Raw genomic sequence first — 10401 nt, 5'->3', positions numbered from 1 at the left:
TTCGACATGGTCAACCATACCATCCTGCTCAACCGTCTCCGTGAAAACCTGGGTATCACTGATCAGGCTCTGGCTTGGCTGACCTCTTTCCTCTCAGATCGACCCTCCCAGGTCCAACTGGGGTCTTTCTTTCATCTATCTTCCTCTCTACCTGTGGTGTTCCCCAGGGGTCTAACCTCTCGCCCTGGCTTTTCAACCAATACCTGGCAACTCTCGCCCACTGCATTGCCATTTTCTGCTCAAATTTCCAGTGCTAAACTGACGACACTCAACTCATTTTCAGCCTGCCCTCTGCCACCTCCTCTCCCTCTCTCATCTCTGATTGCCTAACTGCCATTCAAGATTGGTGTGCCACCAATGATCTTTGTCTGAATGCCAGCAAAACGGAGATCCTCCTCATCGGCACACCTTCACCATCCTTTCCCCTCGCTCTCTGGCCGGCCACCCTTGGCCCTCCTCCTACCCCCACCTGCGAGGCTAAGAACCTCGGGGTCATCTTTGACTCCACCCTTTCCTTCTCTGCCCACATCTCTGAGGTCTCTAAAAAGTCAAATTTCCGACTGCACCTCCTCAGCGGTACTCTGCCTTTCCTCTCCTTCCCCCAGAAGCTTGGTATCTCAATCTCTGATTCTCTCAAGCTTGGACTATTCTAACAGCCTCTATCTAAATCTACCTGCCTCTACTCTCCGCCCTCTGCAACTAATCCAGAACAGGAATGCAAGACTTGTCCTTGGCCTCAAGCCCTGGGATCGTATCTCTCCAGCTCTGAAATCTCTTCACTGGCTCCCAGTGGATGCAAGGTTTAAATTCAAATCCCTCTGCATTGTCCACAAGGCTTTCTGGGGCCTGGGCCCAAAATACCTTCAGCTATCCCTCCGCAAATACTTCCCCTCTCGAGCTCTTCGCTCCTCTACCTCCAACTCACTCAGGGTCAGTCGTTTTTCTAAGAAACGAGCTGGGGGTAGATCTCTGTCTTCGGCTCGGGCCTCCCTCTGGAACAGCCTCCCTGCCACTCTAAAACTTGAGGAGAACCATCTCCAGTTCCGGAAGCACCTCAAGACCATCCCCTTTTCTTCTGCCTTCGCTCCCCCTCTCCCCTGCTGATCTGTTCTCTCTTGGCACCGTGCACCTGGCCACCCTCTGTCTTTTGGGCCCAGGTACCTGCTCATCCTGCCACCCTCCCGCATGCCTCCGGGCCACCCCTTGCACTGGGGTCTGTATCTGTACCCATACAGCCCCCCCTTTTTCTTCATGCACTTATCAGACCTACCCTGTCTGCTGCCTTAAACCTAGCACTTGCAAATTGCTGGCTGTATTACCACTGTTCGTTGCCTTTATTATTTATTTATTGTTATTTATCTGTTTCTCCTCTGCTTCGCACTTTCCACCACTCCCCATTCCATGAATTTTTCCCCTCCCCCCTCTCCCATGCACTTGCACGTTCTCAATGTCACTGGGCCTAGTAAGATCGCTGTTTTGTTTTCCCCTGTTCCCCTCCCTTGCCTTGTCGCGCTCTGAAACACTTGTGTACGAGTGCGATAGAAATAAAATATCAATCAATCAAAAACCGCCTTTGTCAACTCTTCTTAGTATAACAGTCTTATTATTAGCCAAATCTGAAATGGCTTTACGTTCATTTCTTGACAGATTTTGAAACACTTTGTGTTGACCTTGGGATTCAAGTTGTTCTAGGTCACGTATAACACCATCTTGAAAGACAATAGACTCTGGAGGCTGCTGGCGGACAGAATGTAGAATGGTTATGTAAACCACTTGGATTCTCTTCTGTCTCGTTAGGGTTATTAGAGAAATATTGTTTTAGATGTTTTTTTTAACAATTGATGTATTTCCACCCTCATAAAATTTGTCATAATAGGTAGTGGGTATAAACCCTAACTCCTTATTAAGTACAGAGATTTGATAATAGTTGGGAATATATGTCAACAAGTTCACTAGTAAGTTTGATGGCTCCTTGTCTGACGAGGTTCGTAATTCCAATTGTCCTTCGCAGGAACCTGGGCTAAAAAAAGAAAAAAAGAAAAAAAAAAAGAAAAGTTTGCTGTTGTTGAGCTCCATCTCTTCTATCTCGACTATTGTATTTTAAGTTTCTCCGATTGTTAAAATTACCCCTTCCTCTTGATTGGTAACGACCTTGGTTCCTGTTTTCATTATGTGTAACTACATCACTTGTGTTATCTTCACCTGCACTGGCGGAACTAAAGTATGTATTGCCAAAACAAACTGATTTCGTGCTACGTTGTTGTGGTAGGGGTTGGGTTTGAAAGGGATCATATCCATCTTGCATATACTTAACAGCTTTTTTGTGTATGAAATAAGTAAGGTATTTTTTCATCTGATGATTTCAATAGTGCGTAGAGTACCCTTTAAACTCTGCCATTTTCTTTAAGTCTTTTTTTTGAACACGTCTAAAAGGAACACTTTTTTTAGATCCTCTTCCATAGATATTAAATCAGTAATGATTTTATCAGACATTTCCTTGGTTGTGTCAATAATCAAAATCAACCAATCACGACCCTACTTGTTGGCTATATAGCTCCATTGACTCACAATGTTTTTATTGTTGTTTATGTTAAATATCTTTTATAGGGCGCAACTCGCCCGTGGGATTCAGTGCGCAGCATCTAAGAGGAGAAACAGGAAGTCTAGAAAACCAAAAGGAGACAGGAAGAAGTAAGGAGCTTAGTCGTTGAAATTAAAAATATACATTTTAGAGATCTCTTAAATGAGGAAAGTTCAGGGCAAAGACGAAGATGAGTGGGCAGCATGTTCCACATGGGAGGTGCAATAGAATCAAAGCAGGTGCTGCCAAATTGAGCCAGTCTATAGTGAGGCTGCTTATTTCGATTAGAATTGTTAGATCAGAGAGAACAGGAGATACAGGGTCACCTAATCCTTTTCCTCAGATAAGGAGGTGCTCTGATACAGACACTTGCAAGGAAGGAGAAGTATTTTATAGGTGACACAATGTTTAACTGGAAGCCAATGCAGGGATCTACGAGCCTGTGATATGATTTCTTATCGCCAGACCACAAACAGTTCGACCAGCATTATTCTGAGCCACCTGTAACGAGGCCAGGTTGGACGCAGAAGTGCCTGCCAATAGACGATTTCCATAGTCCAGTTTAGAGTTGACCAGAGCAACAGTGATGTTAGCAGTGTTAGTTGTAGAGAGGAAGGGCTTGATTTGCCTAATGAGTCGAGTAGTGTAGTCACAGGATCTCTTCAACTGGCTAACGTGCTTATTCATGCTAAGAGAGGCATCAAAATAGACACCAAGGGCCTCATTACACGGTAGGCGGTGGACCAAGACGCTATTAGCACCTTGGTCCATGCCGGTAAAATACCGGCACCGCCTTGGAGGAAAGGGGAATTACGACCCCATTCCAAGGTTGGCGGGGCGGTAATTCCCCCTTTCTCCATGGCCCTTCCCCATTCCCATTTTTGCCCCATAGGGAATGGGGAAAGTGCTAATTACGGTACCGCAAATTGCGGTACCGTAATTAGCACCCTGGTCCCTTTGCGGGTTGGTTTTTAATGCCTGCTAAAAAGCAGGCATTAAAGTACCAACCCGCAAAGGGACCTCGTAGTAAGGCGGTAAGGGTTAACGATCACCGGTACCATTACCGGTGACCGTTAACCCTTACCGCCTTCCGTTTAATGAGGCCCCAAGAGTCTTGACCCAGTGGCTGGTTTTAATAGAGGTATCAGAAATGTCAATAGACGGCGTATCTGGGATCTAGTTTACCAAGGCGTTGGGTAGCACCCACCATTATAAGTTCATTTTCTTTCCCCATTAAGGGCCAGTGGTTAATCATCCAGTCCTCAATCAAAGTATAGCTAGAAGTGATCCTGGACTGATCTCTCTCACAGCCGCCAGTCAGCTCGATCAATATCTGGGTATCATCGGCGTAGTTAGTGTAACCCACGCCGATGCTATCCAGAAGACCGAAGAAAGGACAAACATAGAGGTTAAAGAGGGGAGAAAGGCAGTCACCCTGCGGGATACTGCAGGTAAGGGGTTCAGGCCACACGGGCTGTGCGGGGTCCCAAAAAGGAGGGCAGCCATCCCAAGGCACTACTGGAACAGTTAGCAATGGTCCCCAACCTCTCAAACAGCAGAGAATGGTCAACAAGGTCAAAATCTGCAGAGAGGTCCAGTAGCATCACCATAGCAACCTGACCAGAGTCAACAACACGGCACAGGTTGGCCTTAAGGTTCAACAGTCTCAGTGCCGTGAAGCGCTCTAAAGCCAGATTCCAAAGAGCCCAAAAGCCAATTTTCCTCAATGTTTCTGAAGCTGCAGATAGGCAACCCTGTACAGAATCTTCAACAAGAAAGTAGCATTGGTGATAGGGTGGTAGTTGTCTATGGTATCAAGAGAAATCTTCTTGATAGCAGGGGAAATACAGACATTTTTGAGAGACGCCAGTACTGCAGAGGTGACAAAGGAGGAATTAACTTTTTTACTGACAAAAGAGGCTAGACAGTCAAAAGATTCTTTCATTTTAGATGGTGGACAGAGATCCTCAGGGCAGGAAGATGGCTTCAGATTGCTGACAATATTAAAGAGTTCAGCTTCCATTATTTCTTTAAAGTTAAAAACAGGGATAGTGCAATGAAATGTTTCAGTCCTTGGAATGGACATTGTTCAAGGTAGCATGGCCAGCGTGTAGGAAAGTTATCTTATCTCGATGGACATTACGTTTCTTATTAAAGCCCTGTTGAATATCAGGGCACCATTGATCACTTTTCTGATAGGATGAAAAAGGTTATCTTTCCCTTCAAATTCCTTAAGAATGGTGAAGAGTTATTTTTGGACGGAGTTGGCTGTTTCAATGCGTTCTTGATAATAGTTGCGCTTAGCAGCCAAGATGGACAGTTTATACTCGGATAAGCTGCCAGAGAGTCAGTTGAAGGATTGTTCCGCCAGAACTATGTTCGAAGGTGAAGAATCTTATCAGAGAACCACGATTTACCAAGGGTTTCGGTCTTCACGGTTTTAGTAGAAAGAGGTGCAAGAGAGTTGGCAATGGCTGCAATAGTCTCATTGTATTGATCAGTGAGAGTCACAACATTGTTAGAGGGATTAAGATTGGCTAGTAAAGGCAAAGTTTGTTCAGGGAAAGCCGCAGGGGTGATCTTATGGGTATTGCGAACAACCCTCAAAGAGTGTGGATTAGTATTCTTCCTAACAAGTTTGCCAGGAAGGTTCATGTTAAAGGATATAAAGCATTGGTCAGACCATGGACAAGCTGAGATTTCAAGATCATCAATTTCCAAGCGATGACTGAGTACCGAGTCCAAGGTGTGGCCGTCCTTATAGGTGGGGCTCATAGCAAGTTTCAGACCAATAGCCTCAAGGGAGTCGAGGAGACCATGGGCAACATGGTCGTTAGGGTGATAGGCCCAAATTTAAAGTCACCCAAGATAACCACATTGAATGTGCTCTTTATGATGTCACCAAGGACCACCAGAAGTTGCTCCTCAAACCAGGTCATGGTTGTGTGTTCTGTTCTTACTAATCGTTTTTTTTGTTGGAATAACTCGTCTCAATCACTTAAGTTAGACATGAGTGTACTATCACCTAATCGCTACTGGCAATTATCCACATCCACCATCAGACTGAAGGTGGAAATAGAAAACAAAATACAAACAGAATTATTAGAGAGACTGGTGGTATTTCTGGAATGCTGGCAGGGGGATTATAGAAACAACATTTTTAAGGATTTTATGATTTACGGAGGACTTTCAGCTCTTTATCTACAGTATTCACATCAATGACACAATGCAGCGTTGCAACATCCTGAGAAAGGTGTGAGAGATGGATGACCGATGGTGTGCTGATTCGTTAGTTTATTTCCAGAAAATTCGGTTCATTTTTACTTTGTTTTGTGTAGAGTGATCACCACAATGGGTTCCAAACTGCGGAACGTTTTCTAAGGCATATGTAAACTTTTTCATGTCGTAAGCCTAACATGAGGGGTGAATGTGATATATTTTATTTACTCCGCTTTATTTTCAAATGTTCCCCCTCAGCTCTGGATGTACCAGGATTCTGCCAGCACAAGGTCCCTTTTCACACACACATAATACGTCTCTGGTAATTGGCCACTGGTCAGCCACACAGGGCTATTGCAGTACACCCAGGGTAGTTTTGCAATCACTCTGCAAGAGAGCTGGCATGATACAAGGACTGAAAGATGCATGTCGTGTGCCCACATTTTTACACATAGCACTACACAACTGCGTGGCATCCAGTTTTACATGAACCTTCAGTACAGTTCGTTTGCGTTAACATTCTAAATTCCAGGTTTGATTTTCAAACGTGTCTAAAATAGTCAGGCAGCTCTTATTGTACAGGTTTCACCCACCTCAGTGCTTCTTTGTATCTCACTCAATTCGCGGCTGTTGTGCATACATGCCAATGTTACAGTAGTTGGAAGAAAGGGTAGGCCTTCTCTACTTGGCCACCATCTCAGATCCTGTCAAACTTTGAGGCAAGGACTGAGGATGACTAGCAACGGGTAATATTGCTTCTCTGTCCTGTACTTGGCTCCAGTTGCAACTGTCATTTTGTAAACAAAACAATGAGCACTGGTTGAAGGGAGAGAGAAGCCTGGCCTCCTTTCCTGTCACCCCGTCCTACAGCCACTGCCCCATCTTCTCCCATGCTCCTTACTCAAGAGCTGTAATGTTTTGGGGGGCGCTGTTTTGCGATGCACAAGATGGCCGTAGCCTGAGAGCGCTCCGCTGGAGGCTGTAAAATAAGGATGAATAACAGCCTTCGAAGTGTCTCCCAGGCTGCGATTCTGAAACCAGGCGGCATCAGAGAATATCTGTAGTTACTGGGAGCGGCGACGGCTCTGTGGGTTTCGCTGCCTTTGGGTGATCGGCTCTGCGGTCTGCCGCGTGCGGCCCATCCCCCAACATTAACGCCCGTGGCGTGGTCCATGGTGCGGGGAGCCCTGGATTCGTCCGTGTGCCTGGCCGGAGTCATGTTGGTGTACGCGGGTGCTGCCTGATCGGGGGCTTTGATTGGCTTGAGTGGGCGCTCCCTCCCTTGGTGCCATTCGGCGCCCGGCGCGGACCTCGCCGCCTGGAGGCGCGCATCGGTGGACTGCCCCAGAGATCTGGTGGAGGCCCAGGGGGGTGTTCTGGACTGAAGCGACAATCTTCCCCACCTGGGTTCTCCTTCCGACGGCTATTGGTGGTGATCTTCCCGTTGTGGCCGGGGGTGTGTCCTAGCGCCCGGTGCCTTTTCGTCGTTCCAGGGGACCTGCGCTTTGGATCACTGTGCCAGAGGCTTCAACTGTTTCATCTGTGGTCAAGCTCTGAGGAGTGCTGCCCCGTTGTTGCGGCCCTCCGTCGCTGCTACGTGCCCATATTGAGGAATCTCACGTCTCCAGTTTTTACAGGCAGTGTGATCCGGTGGATGTATCTCTGCTGCAGAGCTCTGTGGCCCTCTCATGTGGAGTGCTCTCGGAGCCCTCCACCCTGGACGGTGGCGGTGAGTCAGGGGGGGGAACTGTGTTTGGCCCTGAGCTTTGGGATGCTTACTCCGGGGGTTGTGCTGGGGGTCCACCATCAGACTCTGAATATACACCAACGGGGGCCTGCACCTGCTTGGAGGGCTAGTTGCTAGCGGTCGCGCGGGTGGTGCGGGGCGCCCCGTATCGGTTGCGATCCCTGGCTCTTGCCTGGCTTCCCTTGACGGCGAGTGACCGCCCTCCGACGCCCCGACGGTTCGCTCTCCAGTACATCCGTGGTGGGGGCAATTGGTGGTGGCCTGTGCTGGAGGGGGGGTGGGATCCATCAGATATAGTTAGTTCACACTTCCATTCCTCACCATAAAGCTGAAACTTACATGCTACAATAACTTTTGCGGAACCTGCCAGGCATAGGTAACCAGAAAAAGCAATCCAAAATGGAGGAATTTGCCAGGCAGGACCGAGACCCCCCTCAGCAAGACCCGTGCTCTAGTCCCTCTCAGATTGATATAGCTGCTGGCTCTGAAGGGGAGTACGGACTCCCTTAGTGCAAAAATTGAAGCCTTATCTTGTAAGGTGTATATATTGGCAGTTCAAATCGATAAGTTGTGCAGCAGAATGTCTGAGGTGGAACAAAGGATTGGGGATGGTGAGGACAAAATTGTCTCGCTACAGCGAGAGGTCGCACCTTCAACAAACGGTGTGGAAGCATGGAGCAGTTCGTGGAATGGCTTCTGATGGAGGTCCTCGACAATCCGCCAGTCACAGCCCACTTCATGGTGGAACGAGCGCATCGATCTTTGGCGAATCGCCCTCCTCCGGGCGCTCCAGAGAGGGCCATCATCGCCTGTATTTTCAACTATAGAGATCGGGACACGCTGCTGAAGGTGGCAAGGGAGAAGAAAACTCTGAGGTGGGGCTCTGCAACAATACGATTGTTCCCGGATTTCAGTCAACAAGTGCAGGACCAGAGGAAGCCGTTTCAAAAGGCCAAGAACATTCTCAGACAGAAGGTGCGCTATGCAATGTTGTATCCTGCGAAGTTCAGGGTGGTACACGACGGCAAGACTATGTTCTTCACTTATTCCGACGCAGCAGAGAGAACTGCAACTGAAATTCCGGGTCTGGATGATCCGCCTCGGGGTTCCCCCTGACCTATATGATGGATGAACTGCCTCACGGTTTGGGGACCTCACGGGGTCTCGTTTTTTGCCTTTTCTACTTTCTATGCAGTAGTTGTCGGTGTAATATGGCGGTTGTGGGAATTTGGCATAGCCTCCAGACTGAAGGGGCTGCAGCGGCCACCAGCACCCCCCATGCCCAGTGGCACTGCTTGCTTGCTTGGTGTGTTAAGTAGTGGGATTCCGGGAAGGGGGGCGGGGCTTATTAGCCGGTAGATTGGGGTTTCATGCGTGGGCGGGGGGTGGGTTGGGAGCTTCAGTTCTATGGGCTCTGTTGGTTGTACAAGGAGTTCTGTTGTTTGTTTTCTGGGTGGGTGGGTACTCTCTTCCTTGTTTTTGAAATTTACAGCACCTTGGAGTTCCATTCAGTGTTCACAACGCTCAGTATATACCCTTCTGGACAAGCCAGCTGCATGTAGTCATAGCCCTAGTTCCCACTTGATGTAGCCCAGAGCAGGGAGACTGTAGCGCTCTCTAACACAACACTTACTTTGGTTACATGGAATATTGGGGTTCAGAAATCCAAAGACGACTCGCCTCCTTGCGAATTACGTGAGGAGCCATCATGCCGATGTGTTATGTGTCCAAGAAACACACCTTGGGTCGGAGCATAAATTACCAGCATTGACAGGCTGGGGGATTCATAGGTACGCCTCATCCTACTCTACTTATGCCAGGGGCGTGGCGATCTACATTCACTGTTCATTAAACTTTAAACTACATAAAACACGTTCAAACATCGAGGGCCGGTTTATCCTGGTGGCTGGAGAGATCGAGGGGTCGTCAGTTTTATTTGTAAACATATATGGTCCCAACTATGATTGCCCGAAATTTTTTCAGAATTGTGCCAAGTACCTACGTACGTTCCCTAGATATGAGGCGAATTGGACGGGAGATTTTAATGTGGCATTATCTCTGCCTCTCGATAGATCCTCTTTGACGCAGGTGTCTCTTTCTCATGCGGCCTCCAAATGGTCCTCCATAGCCTCGGATTACACCCTGGTTGATCTTTGGCGTCTTCATCACTCGAACAGCCGGGAGTTCACCTTTTATTCGAGTGTGCACAGGTGCTCCTCCAGAATAGATTATATTTTTTCGTCCCCTGAACTGTCCCGTGGCTCTTCTAAATCTTTCATTTTACCTCGCACTCTGTCAGACCACTACCCTGTCTTGGCTCAATTCGTTGCTCCCTCCGTTCCCCCCAGACAATGCCGGTGGAGATTTAGGGCTCGAGCCTTAGAGGACCTGACGTTTCGCGAAGATATAAGCCAGGCCATTTCTGATTTCTTTCTAAGAAATGTTGACTCCGTTCCGGACCCCAGGGTGGTCTGGGAAACATTAAAAGTGTTTATTCAGGGTTAGTGTATTTCTTAGGAGGGGGAGCCCTGAGGTGTAATTGTAGAGCCATTTCATCAAAGGAAAAGAAGTTAAGGGAACTTGAGTTATGCTTATCCAAAAATAATTCCCCTGAAACCCAGGACAGCATCGAGATCAAGAAACGGGAAATGCGGTTTCTGTTGGCCGATGAGGACAGGTTTTTGGGACACCCGGTTTTAGCCGCCAGGTTTGTGGAGGGGGGGTCGTCCGGGTAGGATGCTTGCTTGGGCTATTCGGCAGGAACGTCATCTAAAACCTATAGTTGAACTTGTGACAGTGGGGGGCGAATCCATTAGGAATAGCCTTGGGATTAACGACACATTTAAGCTGTACT

This window comes from Ambystoma mexicanum, chromosome 1p (genome assembly GCF_040938575.1).
Source record: "Ambystoma mexicanum isolate Mex_15411 chromosome 1p, UKY_AmexF1_1, whole genome shotgun sequence".
Classification (NCBI taxonomy): domain Eukaryota; kingdom Metazoa; phylum Chordata; class Amphibia; order Caudata; family Ambystomatidae; genus Ambystoma; species Ambystoma mexicanum.
This window is presented reverse-complemented; position numbering follows the sequence as displayed.